Source organism: Furipterus horrens, unplaced genomic scaffold (genome assembly GCF_987537825.1).
Source record: "Furipterus horrens unplaced genomic scaffold, mFurHor1.1.pri manual_scaffold_2, whole genome shotgun sequence".
In the NCBI taxonomy this organism is placed as follows: domain Eukaryota; kingdom Metazoa; phylum Chordata; class Mammalia; order Chiroptera; family Furipteridae; genus Furipterus; species Furipterus horrens.
The window spans coordinates 13792292-13813044 of record NW_028327172.1 but is presented as its reverse complement, the minus strand read 5'-3'; the positions used below and the strand labels follow the sequence as shown (position 1 = coordinate 13813044).

Genomic DNA, 20753 nt, shown 5'->3' with positions numbered 1-20753 from the left:
CAAAACACACAAGTTCCCAGGTGCTGCTGCTGCAGGTCCAAGACCATGCTTTGGGGACGACCCTGCTGGTCTTGGATCCAGTTCCCATCCTACTCCACCCATGCAGAATGACGTCTTTGGGAGATGCCAATGAGATAATGGGAATGAAAGAGCTTTGTCAACTGCACAGGTAAATGGCCCTGGTCAGTAACCTGTCTGGAAACTTGCCCAAGGCCGCTCCCTGGGCCTGGGAATGCAGAGGGCTGGAATGCAGGTGGGGGCCCCTCCACCGCCATCTGGAGATCTTCTGCAGCCCATCTTAATTCTGGGCCATTTCTTCTCTAGGGAGAAAGCCAGCTTCTGAGGGCTCAGGCCAGCCATCCTTCCTGCCACCCGCCTCATAAACCCACGCCTCCCCCCTCACCTCAGGCAGCCTGCTGGGCACTGCTCCAACAGCTGGCTGGCCCAGGCCACCTCTCCAGGGGCCAGCCAGTCCGGGCAAGCTGGGACAGCATCAAGCCTGTGATTCAGGGCTTGGGACTGGGTCCCGCGCACACCTCCAGTGTGAGACTCAGAGGCCACGACTTCCCTTCTCTCAGCCTCAGGTTGCTCTTGGGTAAACTAGGCGCAACATCTGAATAGAGTTGTGCAAATTCAAGAGCCAGTAGTTTTTACAGCGCTTGGCATAGAGCCTGGCCGCTGGCGAGAGTTCAATCAGTGATAACTGTTAGTATTTTCACAAAGCGCTTGAGCCCAAGCCGCCTCCTGATAGAGGTTCGGACTTAGAACGCAAACCGCTCCCACGCCGTGCACAGGCTGGACCCGGATACACGCTCCCTGGAATGCCAGCTTGGGGGCCCTTGGCCTGCCCGCCCGCGCCAGTTTGGGTTGGCAGGGCAGGACAGAATTAGGTACGCGCTGAAGCGGGGAAGGGGCGTGATTGGGCGTGGCCTCATCATAGGAGGGCCTGGGCCTGGGTAGGCGGGGAGCATGAGATGGAGGCGGGGGCGGAGGGAGGGGCCAGCAAGGCCGAGGAGAGGCGGGACCGTTAGACAGCACTGTGAGTGGGGCTTTATACCCAGCAGAGCATGAGCGCGGAACCCCATCAGGCCGGGGGTCAGGCTTTATCCCGGAAGCGCCGGGAGTTGGAGGGACATAGAGAACAGGGCTGGGGAGGGGGACCCAGGGGCGAACCTCATCCACCGCGTGCCTAGGGGCCGGGCTGGCGGGATAGAGTGGGAGGCCGTAGCGGGGGCGGGGCAAGGGGCGTGGCCCCACCCCCTGCAGGGCCCGTGGCGGGGCTGGCGGGGCTACAGTAGGGAGGCCGTGGTGGGCGGAGCCTAGTCGGACTTGCAGCCCGGCTACATTCCTGCAGCACCCGGGGGCGGGGCTGGCGGACTCGCGTCTGGTAGCTAGGGGGCGTGTTCAGGGCGCGTTTCAAGTGGGGGCGGGGCTTGGCCGAGGCCGTTCCTTTCTCTGAGGAACGCCAGGAGGGGTCGAGTGGCAGAGCCCAGCGCTGCGCAGTCGGACGCTGACTGGGACGCGAGCGGGCGACTCCAGGCTTGCAGCACCGAGCAAAAAGCAGAACCAGCAGGTGAGAAGGGACCGGCGGGGTGTTGGGGGGCGGCCGGATGACCAGTAGCAAAGTTAGTTTTCGCCACCACTTCCAGATCGCGCTTGGGCAGCTTTCTCGGAACAAGTGACAGGCCGGGCCACGAAGGCAGCTGGTGGGTGAGGAGCTCTGAACCCCAGTTCTCCAGCTCCTCCACGCACCAGCTGTGTGACCCTGCCCTGGACTCTGGACCTCTCAAGTTCCAATAAAAGGAGGTTGACCAGGTGAACTGCGCGGTCCTCTTGCCCTTTCTCATTAAAATCCGGGAAGGTGAGGGCTGGCAGGTGAGAACCAAAGCAGTTCAGCCACAGCTATTCAGATCGTGCTGCCCAGACCGCAGGTTCTCTGAGCAAAGCAGTCTCCATGAGCGTGAAGCGAATTGCTTTAAAGGTCACGCTACTTACTTGGATGGGGCTTGAACACAAGCTCAGGAAGAGTGGAGCCCAAGTCAGGAAGATTTCAGTCTCCCCTTCCCCCAACTCTGAGAGCCCAGTATGACTTTGGGTCAGAAACTCAACGGGGCTTTTGTACCCCTCCCAGGGCTTTTCCAGGTGAGCTGGCCTGGGAGGCCCAGGGCAGGAAGCAGGGGACAAGTTCTCATCCGGTGAGTGAGGAAGAGAAGGGAAAACCCAGCCAAACTTTGGGCCCAGAGTCAAGCCCAGGCTCTGGGGTTCTTGCTGCATGCCCAGGGTTAGTTCTTGGGGTCTGGGGGTTTCTGTCCTCAGTGGTTGGGGATTTCTGTCCTCGGTGGTTGTGGGTGCTCTGTGCTAGGGTCATGGTAGTTGGGCAGCCTGACTAGATCAGTGGTCAAGGGCTTGGGCTTTGGAACCAAACTGACTTGGATTTCACTCCCCCTCTAAACTTTAGTTTCCTCATCTGTAAAATGGAATAATGTGTATACAGTGCTTAGCAAGGCCCCAGGCACCTAGGAAGGCCTCACCACATGCCAGCTGCTCTGATGTGGATGGGCAGCTGGTGGGCTGGCTTCCTGCCTGGGAATAAATAAGTCTGTTTTTGGAGGGCCAGAGGCTGGTGGCATCCCCTCTGGACCCCGTGAGAGCCAGAAATTGCCACCTGCCACCAGCATCACTTTGTCCGTTTCAAGACTGAAGTTTAGACTGTCATCTGGACCAAAGAATGGCTGAGTTTTCTGTAATATTGCTTGAGGTTGATGGGTAGCCAATTAAATAAACACAAAAGTGTGTACTGAGCACCTATTATATACTAAGTGTTGTTTCAGAGGTGAACTAGCCAGACCTGGTCTCTTCCCTCATTTGAAGTTGCTGACATTGAGAGCTCCCCATCCCTGCCATGGTCCTGCTGGAGAGGATAACTCAGGCCCAGGGCTCCAGGCCAGATGAGAGTCCATGGATCTGTACACTGCTCTGGTGGCTGCAGTCCAGCTCTTCTGTTGCACACTTGGCTTGGGGTGGGGAAGAGAGGCAGTGGGGCACCTGTTATCTGTTTGATTGGGGTTGGGCACTGGAGGAGACTGGGAATGCTGCATCTCCTGGGGAGATGAGCCCTACACTTTGGAACCAGCTGGAAGATACTATGGAACAAAGTCTGAAGGCTGCACTAAGTGGAGGAGAGAGAGAGAGAGAGAGAGAGAACGGGATGGAGGCGGTGCTTAGAAGAACTGAAACATTGGAGAAAGCAGGGTTGGGAGTGAGGGGGCTTCTTAGAGTTGGTGAGACATGAGCAGGACTTTCTGCCTAGGCTCCCAAGTCCTGGTTGGCCTTGGATCAAGCTGTGGCCACAGACCCCCATCTCCAGCATTTGAGTGACACGAGATTGGAGTTTGGTATGGTGGAGAGGGAGAGGTCAGTAGGTGGTGCCTGTGAGGAAGGTGTTTATTTCAGACAGAGTTGGGTAAGCATCTACTGGAAAGTCCTCCTCACCACTCTCTTCCCCACATGATGAATGACAAACGATGACACATTCATCCCATCCTTAGTTGCTTACAATCTGGGGAGGAACCAAGGCAAAGATACCCTTGTCTCTGATAGGAGATAAATGAAGAAAGGATTAGAAGGATCTTCAGGAAAGCTTCTGCAGGGATTCGAAGGGGGAATGGTAGGTTGGATCAACTCATCTCGGGCCTTGAATGCCAAGGTGAGATGTTTGGATTGTTTTATAGAAAGTGAGAGCTACTGAAGGTTTTTGAGCAGGGGAGTGACACAGTCAGAGTGGCACTTTATTTATTTATTTTTAAGATTCTATTTATTTTTAGAGAGAAGGGAAGGAAGGGAGAAAGAGACACATTGATGTGCAAGAGATACATCGATTGGCTGCCTCTCACATGTCCCCAACTGGGGACCTGGCCCACAACCCAGGCATGTGTCCTGACTGAGAATTGAATCAGCAACTTTTCGGTTTGCAGGTTGGCACTCAATCCACTGAGCCACACCAGCCAGGGCCTGAGTGACACTTTAGATATGCTGAAGTGGGTAACCTAGTTGGTCAGGGGATAATGAATTGATGGCAGTGATGACAGGGAAGGAGCCTGTGGGGCTTTGGGGCTATCTGCAACTGGGAGGTAGAAAAGGTACCATCAGAGGAGTGGGAGGAACCCAAGGTGACATGGGAGAGGAGAGGGTGCCCCAGTGTATCCCCTGTGTTTCTTTCTGTTCCCCACCCAGGCCAGGTCATGGTGCATAGCCGGGGCTCAGGAAGGTGCTGGATTGGGTGGGTGGGGGTGCTAGAGAGGGTGATGAGTGTTGCAGAGTGATAGAGAGGGAGCCACCCAAGGAGGCCCTGTGTGTGCCCATGATGGGAAACATCTGGGCTGGGTGGCAGAGCTTTGGCCAGTCAGTGGCAGGGTAGATGGGGAGACATACTTGTGGCTCTCCCCTTCTTGCCCCAGCCCAGGGAGGGCCCGGGTCGGAGGTTAGCCAGTGGAGTACAAATTTCCCATGTGTGGGGGTGGATTTTGGTTCCCCCCGGCTCCTCTGAAGTTTCTGCCGTGTGGGGCAGTCCCCTCTCTCTTGAGGCCTCAGACTTCTAAGCTACCGAACGGAAGCTTCTCCTTCCCATTACCCTCCACCCCAACCCTGGGACCCAACCCCTGTTTCCCCTGAGGACCAGACAGTCCCTCCTGGCACAGGGCTGAGCAGACCCAAGCCTCAAGCATTCCTGTGGATTTGGAGTTTCTGGGGCCAGCTGGCACCTCTTGCTTTTGGCTTGGCCTTGACCCCTTGCTCCAAATGGTTATACCCACTTCCTCCACCCCATGGGAAGCTCAGGGGGGCAGTTATGTTTTAATAAAGAGCATCAAACCATCAGGAGTTGTCTCTGGGAGACACAGGAGGGAGGGCTGAGTCTGGGCCCCTGTGTGGGACAAGGCGGGGCCAGGGGTGCAGGGCTGGTTTAATCTCAGCAGGAACTGCCCTGCCTACTGTTTTCCCTCCTCTACGCATGGACCAAAGGAGCAGGAGGAAAGTCCAGAGGTAAACAGGTGGCATGGTGCGTGTTGCCTCCGTCTTCCCTTCACCTGTGATACTGCCTGTGAAGAGGGGGCCAGACTCAGACCCAGTTGGTGTCTAGGGGCTGGCTGGTTCCTGACTCACTGCTGGGGTTCCCCATATACCATGGTTTTCCTGTCAGCAGCTGATGCACTCTGTGCTAACATGGTGAAGCTGCTGAGGGCAGAAAGAGGCCCGTATTCTGGTTCTTGAAGTTCCTTCCAACACCTGTGTTTCCAGGCTGTGTGACCTTCCATAAATTCCTTCTCCTCTCTAGGTTTCCCTCATCTGCTCTGTTAATGGCCCATCCTCTTCTTGGCTCTCAGGGGGTTCTAGAACCAGATCTGTTGTTTGTAAAGCAGGGTACCTGTGAGCACTCACACATGCGTGTGTATGTGTGTGTGTATGTGCAGACACACATGCACAACACAGGCTCTCAGTACAGAGTGGAAGCAGGCAACTCCTCTCAAACATGCAATAATCGGTCCCACCTCCTCATGCTTGCTTATCCTCCACCAGAAGCACCCTCGCCTACTGTCTACCTGTCTGCAGGTAGGGACATGGTATAGCATGGTGGTAACGAGTCAGACTTGGAGCCAGAATCTTGGCTGTGCTCCTTTCTAGCTATGGGACCCTTTCTGAGCCTCAGTTTATGAATCTGGAAATTGGGGATAATAATGGCAAATACTGTACCTCACAGGGGGACGTGAGGTAAAACAAAATGTGTACGTGGAGCTTAGCAATTTTATACCTAGCACACAGTGAGTGCTCCATAAATGAGAGCTGTTGTTCTTTCTGCTTCTGGCCCATCTCTCAAAGCTTGTACCAGGCTGCTTTGCAGGCCTCCAGGAACATTCCCTAGTAGGTACCTCTGCCTGGGCTCTCCGTGCCTCTCCAACATAAGTGTGTGCATGCCACGAGATGCTAGTCATTTCCGGCTGTGTGCTGCTTTTTTTGCTCTTCCTGGGGGTGACTGGGTCTCCCCATCCAGACTCTTAATTTTCCTAAGGGGAAATGGGCCTGAACATCAATGGCAGACTTTCTCCAACACCCCTCTTCTATGCTTATGTGCACCAAGTACTTTTCTTTGTAGCTGGTCTGTGGCATATGGAGTGTCTTCGTGAACTGCCCCCAGGCTGGGACTGCCCTGTCCATCTCTGTATCCTTGACTTCTGGCTCCAGGCCTGGCACACAGCAGGCACTCAGGAAATAATGGTTGAATGAATAAGTGATTCTCCTTGAGGCAGCCCAGCGGGACCCAGCTCGGTGCAAGACCCTTGGTGACTTTTTGGCAAAGGCGAAGCCTGGAAGCAGGGTCTGGGTGCCCCTGCCTTACCCTTCAGGGCTACCAGCCTTTCTCCTGGAACCCGGGTCCAGGAAGGTGGGAATGGTCAGCTGGCCTGGGATTGTTTCAGCCAGGGCTTCAGCTTCCCTTATGAGGCCTGGCCTTTCCCCTCCTGAGAGGGAACAACCCAACTTCCTCCAGCCTAGCCTGCAAAGAAGGGCCACTCTGGCTCTTAGTGAACCCTGACTCAGCCAGAAAAGGCACCTTTAAGTCAGCAGTTATTTGAGGAAGGTGCTATTGCCCTGTGAGGGCACGGATTCAGAGCTGGGGGAATCAGAGGCCATTCCTCCAGGAAGCCCACCTGGTATTTTCCCTCTAGACCACCAAGTGGGAGGCTCTCAGAAGCACCTCCATTCTCACCTGTCTTCTTTCTCTGAAGTGGGAGCTTCTGCTCCTTCTTTGGGTTCCATTCCTGACTTTCCCTTATATGTTGAAGGGTGATCTGGGATAGAAGTTGTTGAGAATTCTATATGTAAGCTCATAAAGCCAATGCAGAGTAGACAAAGTGCTGGAGGCTGGGCTTTAGGAAGCCTGTCTTTAGATCCTGGCTCTGCTGTGAAGTTGCAGTGACCTTTCTCAGAGAGGTGACCCTCTAGGCTGGTTTTCTTGCTCTTCAGGCAGCAAATGCTCCAGAAACCTGCTTGAGGTCCACCTGAACCTGCCCCAGAAGAGTGGGGAAGGAACCATAGGCAATGTCATGGACTCTGGAACCAAACTGCCCGTAAATGATTCCTACCTCTTCTGTTTACCTTCTGGGTGTGAACTTGGTCAAATGTTTTAACCTCTCTATGCATCAGTTTCAGCATTTCAAATGGAGATGATAATAGTACCGCATAGAGTTGTTTGAGAATAATATGAATTAATGTATGTGAAGCATTTATGAAGTGTCCCTGGCACAGAGTATATACGTTCACGCTGGTTTTGGTACTATTGCAACTAGTAGTAGGAAGCAGGATTTAAAGTTTTGCAAGCAGAAAAACTTGGTGAATAGGTTGAGATGGGGATCAGGAGACCTGGGTTTTGATCCCAGGCATCCTTTACTTGTCATGTGACCTCTGACAAGTTACAGCCCTTCTTGGGCTGCAAAACTATAACTGTTATCCTGCATTTGCTGCACTTGGTGTTCATAAGCAAGGCATATGCGTTGTCACAGTGGGCATCTGCAGGGTTGTATTCATCGAAAGGACAGCCACTGTAGGTGGGCAGGTCCTGGCTGCTATGGAGACACTACAGACACAGAATGGCAGAGCTGCCCCTCCCCAGATTGTACTTAACAAGGTCAGAAAGTAGATGAATCCATTTAAACCTACACATAACAGTAAGATTATATAGATCAGATCACAAACCTTTTTTTTTTTTTAACTTTCCCCGATTTTCTGAATCTTCTGTAGTAGCTCATATTATTTTTATGCTCCAGAAAGGACACCCATACAATAAAGCTATCAAAAAACTTACTGTATCTATTTAAACAAAAGTGTATTATATGAACTTGGGATCATATTGAGCTTTTTGTTGTTGTTAATAAAAGCATATTTTTTTTCAAAAGGGGGGTGGGGTGTTGGTTTGAAATGAGTAACAATTTGCCAAGCCTCAGAAGACTGAGGGAATGTCCATGGAAGGAGTGGCTTTGGCCACTGGCCTCAGATCCTGGGAGGCAAGAGCCTGATAGGGATGGGAGTGTCACCAGCTCCCATTGTGATGGACACACCCTGAGTAGTGCTGCATGCCGGTGTTCAGAAGACTTTATAACAAGCTTTTCAACAGTGGTTGGCACCGTGGGGTTATTTTCCCTCATGTCCAAGTTAGGACAAATAATAAACTTAATTTAGGGGGTTGCAGTGAGGGTTAAAGGAGCTTAAAACATGTTGAGATTAGAGACCCCCCACACACACACACATTTTTCCTCCTGAAGTTGGAAGCAAGTGAAAAGAAAACAGTTGACAAATATGGAGTGTCATTACTGAGAAGGCCAGCCAGAGAGCGTGGCTTTAGATCCGGGGTCCAGAGGGCTTGCTAACCATCTTCCCTGGCACTGGCAGAGTTACCCGTCTGGTCACAGGTGACACTGGACAGGTGCCAGCCTCTCTGTAGGAGCAGGTGGTAGCAGCAGAGAGGAGCCCAGATGGAATGCTCCTGTTAGCAGCTTGGCTCTGCCAGAGTTGGGCCCCCAGCTGAGCATGCCCAGTGTGTCTCCCAGACGAACCAATAAGATAATCCACTGTTGGTCCCCGTGTGAAGGGGGCGGAGCAAGGCCAGAGGTGTTCTCCCAGTAGAGGTCCCTCATCAAGGAAACAAGTGAAGAGGGGAATATGTGTTCCCTCTCATAAACAAGGCATTTTGAATGATGGGTATGCAAGAGGCACTCAATAAGTATTCATTTGTCCTTGCTGATAATGATAACAATGAGTTGGAAAATCACTCTCCCACTCACTGTCTTAGGAGATGGAATATTAGAACGTTGTGCAGTGGGATCTGATGAGACATCCTCCGGAGCAGAGGAAATAGGAACTCATTGGGAGTGAGGAGTTTTCATCTGTACGAGGTTCTGTGGCACGTGAGTGGTTAGGCCTTAGATTACTGTTGGTCATGTAGGCACCTGACCTCCCTGACCCCTGGCCTGTCTGACTTTGCAGCAGAGATGTAACTGGGGCAGAAGGATGTGTCATCTACTTTTTTTTCCAAAAGCCTCTCAGATTCCCTTTCTCTCTGCCCTACACTGTCCTGGCAGGATCCAGCAGAGGGTTTTGTTTTGTTTTGTTTTCCTTTTTTTGTCAGGAGACAGACTGTATAGCACGGAGTCATGCTTCTCAAACTTTGTGCATATCAAAAATACCCACCACCCCCCAAGCAGGGAAGGGGATGCTGGGGCAAGCAGCATGTAGGGGACCACTGGGGTTGTATTTACAGCCTGGGCTTCTTCCAGCTCCTTGCGACTTGATGTTGACCAGACGTAGGTATGGGCTAGCTCTTCCTCCCACTATTTGCTCACCCTTGAGCAAGTTTTGCAACCTCTCAGAGCCTTCGTTTCCTTACCTGTGAAATGGAGAATGATAATGGTAGCCCTCTGGTGGGCTTGCTTGAGGATCAAATGAGATAATTAGTGTAGGTAAAATGCTTAGTGGGGGTGGGGGGTGGGGGGCTCACTCAGAATGCATCCTCCATACAAGCCAGAGGCTGATAAGGATGATAAGGAGTGCTGCTCCTGCCACGCCTTTGGGGAAATGAGAAAGAGTGAGATCCCTGGTCTGGCGTGAAGGAAATTTCCAGGGCTGTTGGGAGCTCTGGGGGTCAGGAGGGCCTTAGGCCTCGTGAGCTTCGTCCTTGAGCAGACTGTGTGAGCCCAGCCTTGACCTGAGTGCTCTCGGCTCAGAGCTGAGGGCCAAGCTGGGTGCTGGTGACTAGATTCACAGGATCATGGTTTTGTGAGCGGCTCTACAGTTCATTCAGTCAACCTCCCTGCCCAGTTTGATCCTATGGAAAACATTCAGCTTTTGCTTACACCCCTCAAGGCTTGCAGAACTCACTATCTTTCCTCTCTGGGTAGATCTAACTCTTATTAAATATGGTATAGAATTGGATCAAACCCACCCTCACTTAGCTTCCACTTGTTGGTCCTGATCATGCTTGTTAGGGCCATGTAGAATGTGGATATTCTCTGAAAGGACCAAGTTTCCCTTGTAGCCAGGGCCGCCGCAGGCCAGTGACTTTAATGTAGGAAATAGATGTTTCTGCCAACTATTTTTAAAAAAACTTCATCTCCACCTGAGCCAAATGGGCACTTAAAGAATAACTTTCTAATTATTGAAGAAATCGTTTTTGTGGAAAAAGTTGCTGGGGAAAGAACAGATGAAAGGAGGAAATAACTGTTCGGAGATAAGTAGTGTGAACACACACACACGCATGCACACACACGATTGAGATCAGACCATATGAACCACTTCCTGTGCTGCTGCGTTTCAGTTACCATTGCAAGGGAGGATTTTTCCACGTTATTCAGTATTCTTACGGCATGTTTCTCTGCCCAAAGCATTGTGCCACATGGATCTACTGTGACCCAGTTAAGTGTTCCCCTGCTGTTGCACACTTAGGCCAGTCTGAATTTTTTATTAGTATCCATGTTACTACAGTGATCACCTTATCCAGACATACTTTGTGCTCAATTCTCCACGTAGTGAATTCTTAGAATCGGCTTTGAACTCAGGCGGTTTTTAAACTCCGAGTCTGAGGGCCAGATTCTCAGATAAAAGCCCTTTCCCTGACACCCACCATTTAGTTCCACATTTAGCTCCAGCCCCCTTGGGGGGAGAGACAGACAGTGCCCCTCAGTGCTAGTTAGTAGACCCACGGAAGCAAGGGGGCAGGCTCTTGGGGTGTGTGTGTTTGTGCACACACATGTGTGAGATACAGGAAGAGGAAGACAGACAGATACTGGGGATCTTTTTCTCTTCAACTCTAGTCTGACTTTTGACCCTCCTCTCCAGGAGCCAATGGTGTCATTAGCCAATTATGGGATCTCTTTACTGTTTAATGACCTCTCTCCATGGTGACTCCTTCTTCCCCAGCAGCCTCTGGGAGCCAGGGAATGGGGAGATGAGTCCGTGGGAGGGAGTTTCTTGCAGAGGGAGGCAGGTTGTGGGGTGCTGCAGTGCTTCTCAAACTTTGACATATGTCAGTCTCCTGGAGGGTTTGTCAAAGCATGAATTGTACCCCCAGAAGTTCTGACTGTGTTGGTTTGGTGGGGGGAGAGAGGGGACGGCCTGAGAATGCGTTTCTAACATGTTCCGCCTCTGCTACTGGGGACCACACTATGAGAACCAATGGAGCTGTGGAGTGGGGGTAAGGGGGTAGGGGCTGTGTGGTGAATTTCAGCTCCTGGTGCTGCTGACAGTTGGAACCTTGCCCCGTTGGGTAAAGCCTCATGTGAGGCCTGCACTCACCTTCCCTGCCCTCCCCTCCTGGCCCTCCTCCAGTGTGTGCTATGTATATATTTATGTGCAGAGGATAAGGTGATTATCACCATCCCAATTTCACAGAAAGGAAAACTGAGGCTCTGGCAAGTGACCTGATACGTCCCAGAGTGTGCCCTGAAAGCCAGCAGGAACACTGATACAGGAGCGTGGGCCCCGTCGCCTCTCCCTGCCCTCCCCCTTGCTCACTCGGCTTCCCCATGCAGGTCCAGTGGAGGAGCAGAGGTACCTTCCTTGACACTGTGCTGCTGCAGGGGTCCCCAAGTGAGGGGACTGGGAAGGCAGGAGCCCCCACACCCTCTCTGAGCCAGAGTCTTGCTCTACTTTTAACCTTCCCCCGCCCCCGCTAGCCATTCGGTAACGTGATCTTCCAAGATCTAGCGTCCTCCAGCCAGTTTATGTTCTCAGTTAGTGTTCTGGGCAGGTTTTCCGGGAGAAAGGAAACTTTCTTCTGCCGAGCCTGGGAGCTGCCTGGCCGGCCCAGCCCAGAGTGAGGAGAGAACCCTCATCTGTGCCAGACCCTGCCCTGGGCACTTTGCAGCCATGATGTCAGTTCACCCTCCCACCAGACCCCCACATAGGTTATTTTCAGGCCCCATTTACTGCTGAAAAAAACAGAGGGTCCTGGAACTGAAGCTACTTGCCCAAAGTCACAGCTAAAATGGGTAGGGCTGCGCTTTCAATCCCAAATTCTAAGGCTGGGTCCTCTAGTCCAGAGTGGCAATGAGTCTTGGCCTGAAGGAGCTGGGATGTGGGGGAGGCAGGCTGTGCTCCACCCACCTCTCATGCAAAGCTGGTCAGCCCCAGGGGCAGGGCTCCACTGGGATTTTAGGGTCTTCTGATGAGCAGGACCTGGCCTAGCCATCAGAAGACCCAGTTCAAATCAAGCTCTGCTGCCTCCTGGCTGTGTGACCTTGGGCAAGTCAGTCCCATGCTTGAGGCATCCAAGTCCTCATTTCTCCTAATGATACCTTGTGCGTTATCGCTTTTAGCAGTCGACATTTTGTCACGCACTTGGTCCTGCAGGCCTCCTCACAGCTTGTGAAACAGGCAGGGAATGAATTGTTACTATGCCCATTTTACAGATAATGACAGAGGCTGTGGGTGAGACACCCAGAATCCTACAGCTAAGGAGGTGCCAGAGCCAGGATTTCAACCCATGTTGTCTTTGCTCCCCATCCTGAGTTTGGACCCTCACCCCACCCTGCCTCCTGCGTAAGGAGGGAAAATTCTGGCCTCCTCTCTATTCTCAGGATCCCATGGCTTTTAGTTGGGCTGGGGGTGTGGGTCTTGGGTGCGAGGGGCCTAGGTCTCCAGGAAAGGGTGGCCTGCGATCCTTGCTCTGGATCAGGAACCTAGGGAGGCAAGATGGGGTGGTCCAAGCTGTCCCTGTTACCAGCTCCTACCCAGGCCTGGGCATTTGAGACCCCTGGTGGTGGGAGGAAAAGGGGTCCATCCCGGCTCCCAACCCCCACCCCCACCCCAGCCCCTGGCTTCCCCTGGGAACCATACCTGCCCTCCAAATGCAGAGTACAGAATTTTCCAGACTCTCAGACCTCGGTGCCCAGGCCCTGTGGTTCTGCCTGAATGTTCTCACCTCCTCCCCATCTCCTGACCTGCCTGAGTCTTCCTCATTCTTTCAGGCCCAGCTCCAGCCACCTTCTTCCCTCGGGACAGCCTTTGTTCTCTGGCTAAGCCAACTCAGCTTCCTCAGGTCTGCGCAGTGGATGAACTGGCTAACCAGGTTAGCTTACTTCCCATGAGGCCACAAGAGCAGGGGCTGGGGCTGCCGCTGTGGGTTCAAGGCCCCTGAGGGGTCTCCCAGGCTGGCGGAGCTCAGGGCACTGGGTCTGTCTGCATGGGCTTCAAGGGCCAGCCTTAGACATGTGACTCCCATACTTTGGGACCCTGAGCAAGTCACTTCTCTTCTTTGACTCCTGGCTTCCTTCTCCTGAAAATAAAAAAGCCATATTCTTCACTGACCTCTGGCGAGGTTTGCATGAGATAAAGCAAGCAAAACACCTACCACTGACATCTGGTGGATTCCAGGCACTCAGGAAATGCCGATCCCTCCCCTTCCCTGCAGTCAGCTTGGGGCTTCATTCCACCTCCATTCACCCAACCCCCTTGAGAGGGGTGTCTGGTTGAGCCTTGGTCTCAGGCCTGAACTCTTATCTGCTCCAGCTAGGGGTGTTCCAGGCCGATAATGGGGGAAAGATTGGGCAGAAGGACAGAATCAGCTACAGGCAGGCTCTGCCAGTTCCAAGCTGTGACCTTGGGCACCATACCTCCCTGAGCCTCAGTTTCCAGATCTGTGGAAGAGGACTGGATGTCTCCTGTGTTCTCAAGATCCCCCAGGGCTTGCTGGTCGAGTTGGATGAGTACAGGTGGGACTCCAGGTGACCTGAAGCTCTAAGTGCCCCCTCCCAAGAGCCTGAGTCCGGTCAGTAGTGGTTCATTTACACATTCATTTCCCTACTACAAAGCAGACTATCTTTTCCTCTGGACACCCAGAGGCTCACCAGGCTATTGTGCTCTTGGTCCTGGGCCTGGTGTGCTGGGCCCTCCCCATGGGGAAGCAGCGGCTCTCTGAGTTTTATCCTGTGCAGAAAGGAGACCTTGCCTGACTCTCTGAGACCAAGGTTTGTTACCGCAGGTCCCTGTGCTGAGAACTCTTGAAATCCCAGAAACCTCATGCTAGACCACTTCCTACAGCACCAAACACATTTCCTTTCCAGTTCTGTTTTCTGCCAGTCTGTACAGTCCCTCCTCCCAACTCTGCAGCCCAGAAACTTCTCACAGTGGTAATAATCATCTTGCTTCCTTTTATTATGCTAGAATATTTTCATTCCTCAAACCTCACACCTGCCAGTAAGGTAGGAACTAGAACTGTTGTTATTCAAGAGAGGGAGGGTCCTAGAGCTGAAACTGCTTGCCCAAGGTCACAGCTGAAAGGGTCAGAGCTGGGCTTTCCATCCCAAACTCCAAGGCTGAGTCCCCTGGTCCAGAGTGGTGGTGGTGGGGTCGTGGACCAAAGGAGCTGGGACGTTGGGGAGGCCTCCAAGGCCCACAGCTGGGACTCATGACGTCTCCACCCACCCCCGTCCCCTGACGCCCAATGGGCACTCATGTGCTTGACTCAGTGTCTCCCAGGGGCACGCCCCTCGAATCCAGAGTGGGAAGTGCGTGAGAGAAGGTGAGGTGGGCAGAGACCTAGGTCTCCAGGGTGGGGGGTCCTCAATGTTCACCCTGCTTTAGGGGCTGCACAGGGACCATCTCCATTGCACAGGGAAGAGATTGCTGGGTGTGGTCCATTCCTTCTTTCCTCCCCAGGGACCTGAGGGCTCCACCTGGGGGGAGTTTCATGGGGCTGCCTGGGACCTTGGTGCTCATTTGGGTGCAGCCTCTGCAGGTGGGGGTCAAGTCCCTCTCCCTGCTTCAGCTCCCTCAGGGGCCTTTCTGGTGCTAAAGACGCAGTCTTCTCAGGAATCTCAACAAGGGGGGCTGTGGGGAGCTCCATCTGAGTCATTGCCCAGTGCTCACAGGATCTGGGGGAGGCCAAGGCTGGGAAGAATGGGCAGGAGACTGGCTGGGCCATTGTTGATGGCTGGTGGGGGGAGGGTAGTGTGGGTAAGAACCAGAAGGTCCTGCTCCCTTAAGGAGGCCACTTCTCTTGGCTACAGAAGAGGATGAGGATCTGGACAGATCTGGGCCAACTCCCAGGGTGGGCTTTGGCCTGGGTCAGCAGGGCTGCATGACTGAGCAGGTTTTGACTCAGGCTTCCCTGGGGACTCCCCACGGAGACCAGAGAGGGCCTGTGGTCTGCAAGTTGGGGCCCTGGACACACCGCCTGGGGCTCCCTTCACCTGGGGTCTGACTCTCTGTCCCTTTCTCTGTCATTCTCTGTGTCTCTTTCCTTATCTCTTTGTCTCTGCCTCTGTTACTTGCTCCTCCCCATTCTTCCCTCTCCCTCTTTTTAGCCTCCACTAATGCCCCCCCTCCCATGAGTTTCCCTTTGAAGCTAGAGCATCTCTGGAGGGTGTAGCAGGTGCTGAGGCCCAAGGCCAATAGGCTGAGTCCAGGCTGAGGTGGATGGAGCTGCCCAGGCCCAGCTCCTCAGCAATCCCAGAGGGCAGGGAGCCCCAACAGGCTGTGCTGGCCTGTTACCCACTTCCTGCCCCAACCACCAAGCTTCTGGTTAGATGACCATCACCCAGCCTGGGACTTGGGGTTTGAGATCTACGCACCACGTGGACAGTGCAGCCCTTCACCCTATCCTCGGATGGCCTGGCACCCTGCAGTTGACTGGAAATGGAGTCCTCTGGACCACTCCTCCCTGGGGCCATTTGCCCACTATGGGAGGGCTGGAGAGGCTGGAACCGAGGCCTTTGTGCCTGGTGAGGTTGCCCTGGACACTCGGGATGTTCGTAGATGCTCAGGATGTGAGAAGGAGACTTAGCAGGTGTTCTCAGAGGGAGAGACAGGGCAGGGGGAAGGTTCAGAGGAAGCCACCAGCAGAAACAGGGAGATGCAGAAGGGAAGAGACAGGTGAGAGGGAAAAATGGAGGACAGAAACATGAGCCCTCAGAGAGCCCTGCCCTGCCCTCTCCTTATGTGGGTCTCAGCCAGAAAGAGGACCCTCCACCCAGCTTCAAGCTCTTGGAGTTAGAGTCATCCCGTCCTTCCTATGTATTTACCAAGGACCCCCCAGGAGAAAAAGTCCCTGTACCTATATGTGCACCATATACAGTGTCTTTACTGTGTCTCATTCACACCCTCTTTCTCCCTCCATCAAGTGGCTCTCAGGCCAGGGGGTTACTGAGATCTACAGTCTAGGCAAGTAGGAAGTATTAGCCCATTTTACAGATAAAGGAACCAAGGTTCTGAAAAGGTATGTGACAGGGGTGGAGAGAGCCAGGGTTTGAACCCACATCCATCTGATGCCCACCCTAACTACTCATGCCAAGGTGATTAGGGCTGTCAGATAGGGTTCTGTAAGGGTCTGTGCAGGAGAATACCCTGGGAAGGCTGCTTGGAGGAGGTGGCATCTCAGCAGCCCTCTCTCTTCCTGAACCCAATGCCTGGGGAGGGTATGTTGTGATGAACTGCCTGCCTATTGCCATGTGGGGTCACTGATTAGCATCCCCCTCCTTCTTCCTAATCACTCTGCTAAGGGCCCACACCTAGCATCTAGCCTCAGTCTCTTAGAAACCCCAGCTCTGGCCCAGATGTTAACACTTTGTTAGCCACCTGCCCCCCAGCTGGCCAGTCTCTCAGATGGGTGTGCAAGCTGGCCCCTGGTGCCTAATGCAGCCAGAGGATGTCTTCAATTGATTGCAGTGAGAGCCTGGCCCATGGGACTCAGTTAACATAGGCTGGGCCTTGGTTGGGTGATTTTAGTTACCTGTCATTTATAACTGTTTCTGCAGGCAGTATAGCATTACAGTGAAGCACATGGGCTCTGGGTTAGACTGTTGAGGTTCAACCCCCAGCTCCGTTGGCTGTGGCCTTGGGCCTTGGACCTTGAGTCTCAGTGTCTTCAACTATAAAAGGGGGTAAAAGCAGTGCTTGCTTTGTAGGCTCATTACAAGGATAAACTGAGCCACATGAATCATGTAGCACAATCTCTGGCAAGTAGTAACTGCAAAAATGTTGTTATTAAATACTTTTGTCGTTAAATACTGGACACTTTGTTCTTAAGAGCCTATCTTGTCCCTTAAAGGGCGAGCTGGAGGCTGGGTGGAACCACGTGCTGCTTTATGATCATGTTGGGATATAATTGCTCGCTTTTGCGTCTGGGCTCGTCCAGACTGGGCACTCCCTGGGGGCAGAGATGGGTCTCTTCATCCACCTCCTGTGTCCAGCTTGGGGCCCACTGGAGTGGGGATTCAATGAACTGCACTGGCAGTGGCTTGGGATGGAAATGCTGAGCAGAGGACTGCCCCTGGGAGGGCAGCCCCTTGGACCTTCTGTGGTAGGAAACATTGCAGAGTAGGGGGGACCTTAGGCTTCAATATCAGAGAATCTAGAGTGCAAAGCTCAGCTGGCAGCTGTTCTTCACGTGACCAGGGCAAGTGCCCCCATCTCCTGAGTCCCAGAGGTCCTGCTTCTAAGACGGGGAGCCATGCTCTCCACCTGGAAGGGTGGTGTGGGGTTGATTGAGAAAACAATGAGTGAAGCACACTCCCACAGGGGTGCTTTCTTATATGTTCATTTTATTCATCAGTTCTCCCTCTGCTCAACTTTTGTTTTAAGTTCCTGGGTGATGGTAACCTTTCTGGGGCAGTTTATAGGAATATGAGTGTGTCCCACATCTCAGGGGACAGCCTTTATGCATACTCTCCTCCTGACATGTGAGGAGGGGACTCTAACATGACCTCTTCCCAGAGTCTTCTGTCTTTGTCATGCTCACATTCTGGGGTTTGGCAAGCTGATTCTGCCATCTTCGTGGACAAGCCTCAATATCCCCATTTTACAAATGATGCTCAGAGAGGGTAGGCAACTTGTCAAAGGTCACACAGCTTGACAAAATGGTATTGGAATTATGCCCCTCTCAATTCCAAGTCCATACTATGACCTGGTTCATTGTTCTACTTCCCTCCATGGGGCTGTAGAGGGGTCCTTGGAAGGTGGATAGCTCTTGAGAGCCCATCTGGGAATCTAGGTCCTCTTATTAGTGTCCCTGGAATCTGGGACTACTGAACAGCCTCTCATCTTCCTAAATTTCTCTCCAAATTAGGGCCTCCCAACTGATATGCCCAAATGGGTTACAAATGTGTTAAGATATCTTCTTAGCCCTTGGGGACAGAGCCCTGGGCCACTCACCTAAGACCAGGTGCAATCCTGTTTGTCCACCCCAGTGTGCTGAACAAATATGTATCTCCTTCTCTGTGTGTATCATGATGTGAAACAGGTTGGGAAGCCCTGATGGCTCTAACCAATCCCCTCTCTACCCCAACCATATACACTGAATACACACTTTCCTCAGATGAATGGGGATTCATGGTCCCCTCTGGGCCACAGTCCCTTCATCTGAGAAATGGGACCTGCAGTAGGTGATGTCCAAGGCCTCTGGCACTGTGAATCTGAGTACGTGAGCCTTCGAACCCATGTCGGGAGGGAGCAGGGTCTGCCTGGGGCCCAAACAGGCCATAAACAGTCAAGGAAGGGAGCCATGGAGAAGGAGAGGTCAGAGGCTATGGCTCTGCCTCAACTTGAGTCTTTGGCTGCATGGGGGCCAGGTGGAGAGGCTGGCAGTCTGCAGGTGTCTGCTCTTCCCCACACTTTCTGCATTAGAGTGGCCTGCTTCTTGATGCATAAGGCTCTCCCATCTCATTGCTTGGGTTTCAGAGCAAAGCCTTCTGGGAAGGACACATCTGTTGGACTCATCAGCCACACTGAAGAAACACCCTGGTCAGGTTTGGTGGGGCTGACCTTTTCCTTCCTGACAGGAAGCCAAGAGTCACGCCTCAGAGCTGGGGGAGGTTGGAGGGTCAGGCAGGCAAACAGAGGTATGAGAGGGTGGGGTAGGCAGGCTCCACCATCTACTTCATTCCCTTAGGCAGTGAGCAGGTGAGGAAGAAGGAACTCTGGTCTCAAATCAGACCTCGGTTTTAATCAAGGCTTAGCCACTTGTGTGACCTTAGGTAAGCTGCTGAACCTCTGAGTCTCAGCTTTTTCCTTTGTTAAATAGGGCTAATATCTCAAGGGTGGAGCTTTAGAGAGATTAAGTGAGGGACAGTGGGAGTGGCATGATACAAACTAGAAAGTGCTGTCCCTCCTCTGCCAGTATGGCCAGGGGTGGCTGCTGCCGGTTTTCCTCTGATCCCCCAGCCTCCTTCCCCCAAATGTTAGGGTGTTCAGCCCTCTGGAGAATGAGGGTCTGTTACACCGGCTGGTGGAATCACACGGCAGGAGCTATTCCTCATTGGGCCTTGGGTTCCGCACCTATGAGACCAAAAGGGGGCCTTGGGGCTCTGAAACCCCATGACTCCTGGGAGGATCTGATCTGAACATGTTCCTTACAAACCTTGGTGGCGGTGGTGGTGACATTTGCTCACTTGTTTTGAGAACTGATGATGCCCCCAAATATGTACCTTACCTGGATCTTCCAATAACTGTATGAGACAGAGGTCTTGCTAGTATCCCCATGTTAGAGGTGAGATGTTGGGCACAGAGAAGTTCAGTAAGTCCCTTGTTCAAGGTCACAGCACAGCTGGTAGGAAGCAGAGCCGGGATTCAAACCTAGGTCTTGAAGGAACCTTGAGATCCTAATCATGCCTATGGCTTCATGATTTTCCTGTTGCCCAGAGTAACCACTTTTTTACTTTTGTTTTTCTTTTCTGTTTTAACAACAGCGAGAACAGAAAGGTAAGATCAAAGACTGGAAAATAAGCTAGAGGAGAGTTCAAAAAGCCAGCCCCTGGCGTCAGCCGTGTTTTCAGGAAACACATCACCTGTCACACGTGAAAACAAATACAGCCACCTGTGACCAGCCTCTTTTCATGGGCGATCCGGGCAAAGTCCAGAGGACTGGAGAGCTGGTTGACCAAGGACCAGCTTGCCGGTGGCGTGCCCTGAAGTCAGGCCAGGCTCTCCCACTCCACTCCCTGCCCAGGCAAGCAGACTGAGCTCCCATGGGATCAATGTCCAACTCACCAGACTGGCGGGACCCCCAGGCCTCAGGCAGGCCCCTTGGCACAGCCCAGAGGCTCAGAGACAGAGGCCCTTCCTACATGGATAGGGCAGAGGCCCTCCTTCCATAGGTGGCTCAACCCGGCCCTGTTTAACGCAACCCCAACCCCTTGCCCCAGAGCAGCAGTGGGCACCCTCTGGCACTGGGTGCATATCTGCAGGCTAGATCAAGCCCCTCAGAGGGCTTCGGACTGTTGGTCAGGAAACTAACAACTTCTGGATAGTAATCATCATCATCATAATTGGTAGCATTTATCTGACATTTACCTGGTGCCAGGCACTTTATAGATACTAACTCATGTAAGTCTCACCATAACCCATTATTAAGCCCATTTTATAGGTGGGAAAGCTGAGGCACAGGGGCACAGTGATTGCCCAAGGTCACACAGCTGGTAAGACGCTGCAGATTCGGCACTGCAGGCATGGTGAGTAGGAGGAATGGGCTAGGGCGCCAGCTTGGACTAAGCCTTATTGGGTGCAGGTCACCTTCACACTGGTGTGGGGTTATCAGGCCTAGCATCCCCACTCACTGCTAAGGAGGTAACTCTGCAGTGTCACCCAAGGATTTGTGGCTGATATGAGGCAGATCCTGGGGAGGAAACCAAGGGTCGCTATGTGGCTCTGAGTTCAGTTTTAGTACCTCCCTGTGCTGAAGGCCTGGTGACCTGGGACAGGGCAGTAGGTGCAAAGAG

At 52.9% G+C, this 20753-nt stretch overlaps 1 protein-coding gene across 2 annotated transcripts in view; it reads left to right on the top strand.

The window, feature by feature from the left end:
• The first annotated feature begins 1438 nt into the window (after positions 1-1438).
• The window catches only part of CD82 (CD82 molecule), a 50037-nt gene continuing 30722 nt past the window's right edge, over positions 1439-20753 (top strand). The window contains exons 1-2 of one of the 2 annotated variants that reach the window (XM_090262384.1): positions 1439-1573; positions 13011-13111. The gene's annotated coding sequence lies outside the window, so the exon portion shown is untranslated. The remainder of the gene's footprint in view (positions 1574-13010; positions 13112-20753) is intronic. The other variant, XM_090262375.1, reaches the window with a different exon arrangement.